The following is a 1,730-nucleotide window of genomic DNA, read 5'->3' as shown; positions in this document are numbered from 1 at the left end:
TGAAATCACATGTGGAGGGGTATTCACGCGTTTTTTCTCGCGCTGTGAAGGACTCGGATTAAATATCGAGTTTTAGGGGACTTATGCGCGATTTGGAGCTTATATATATTGTGTATCCTAGGGTTTGCTCATTGGAAACCCTAACCCTAGCCTTGCCGCACCCCCCAGCCACCTTCACCTCGCTCCCCTGCCCTAGCCATGTACTCCCGGCCGCCGCCGACTGAGCCCCGACCAGCCAGCCGCCACCGCAGCCATCATCCATCTCTCTCTCCATCTCTCTCTCTCTCTTCTCGGGTTTGAGCCCAGGCGGAGGCTACATTGCCTCCAGGCCCTTCGTCGGTGTCGTCCCGAAGCCCCGGCGAGCCTCCCCGCCGACCGCCGTCGCCTCTGCGCGTCGCTGCTGCCGCTGCTGCATCCTGCGCCCGGCTTGGCCGAGCCCAGGCCAAGCTGACCGTGCGACCTCCTCCTTGCGCTGCCACCACCTTGGGCCACCTCGTGGCACCCCCTGCGACCTCAGGTTGTCGGTCTCCGCCGCCCCGAGCCGTCCCGAGCGCCGCCGCCGCGCTGCAGCCGCCTGGCGGGTTCCCTGGGCAAGCTCGGTTCGAGCCGAGCTCGCGACTCCTTCCCTGCGTCGCCGCCGCTCGGGGCCGCACCTGAGGCACCCCTCCGGCCTCCTGAAACCCGCCGCCGCCGTCCCAGAGCTTCCCGGCCGCCGCCCTGGCCGCAGCTGCCCTTGGAACCCGAGCCGGAGCTCGTGCGGGTTCGGTTTGCTCCGCCGCCGCCGCCGTCGCTTCCAGCCGCCACTTGAGGTGAGCATCTTGCTCCTCCCCTCCCCCGCACCCATCCCTGGCCGCCGCGCGTGCCGCCGGAAGCCGGCCGGAGCAAGCTTGCTCCGGCCAAGCCCGAAATAGGGCTTAGTTTGGATGGTTTACTGTTCCGAGCAAACCGAGCCTCCCCGATCTCTGCGGAAGGGAGCACGATGATAGTAGCAAATTGCTGATCATCGTGCTCACCTTAGATTCTGTCGGGGAGACTCCGTTCCGCTGTTTCGGCGGTGTCGACACTGCTGAGCCTTTTTAGCTGCTGTTTCTGGATTGCGTGTAATGTTCCGGCGATCTGAGGCTGTTCCGATGCCTCTGGAGGTGAGCACGGTGATCGATGGTCAGTGCTGATCACAGTGCTCACCTCACTTTGGATCAACAGTGTCCGGTTAGCCCTGTTTGGCGCGATCTTCCCCAACTGCGCGCTATTCGCAGAACTTTGGGTTGCTCCCGCGCTTCCTACAGTGACCTGTTATGCTCCAGACCGTGAGCACGGCCTCCGGCATGTCGAGAACTGTCAGTACGTGTCTCGGCGAAATTTAGAAGTCCTCGGTTTGTGAGAACGAGTCATAGAAGTCGCCAGATTTACATAAAATGATGGATTTTATGTAAACATAGGGACTTTTATGCATTTGTACACCTTGTGGCTACTGTGGGCAGTGCGTTGGTGTGTGTGGTGACCTTCGGACTGATTGTCCATGATCTGATAGCTTTTGCGAAAATCGAAAAGTCAATTCCGCCGCATTTTTCTGCAAAATTCGCCGAAAGAACGCGGTTTCGTTTGGATTTCTTCCGACGTGGTTTGGTTATCTTGTAATTTATCGCTAAGCCTTGTTGGCTGGTCACCATCATCATTTTGTGGGTTCGGTGATGATGGGTGAGCGACGGTGGGTTCCGGTGTCGAAATAG

Source organism: Ananas comosus, unplaced genomic scaffold, assembly GCF_001540865.1.
Source record: "Ananas comosus cultivar F153 unplaced genomic scaffold, ASM154086v1, whole genome shotgun sequence".
Lineage (NCBI taxonomy): Eukaryota > Viridiplantae > Streptophyta > Magnoliopsida > Poales > Bromeliaceae > Ananas > Ananas comosus.
The sequence above is the reverse complement of the archived record's forward strand: the minus strand, read 5'-3'. Positions refer to the sequence as shown.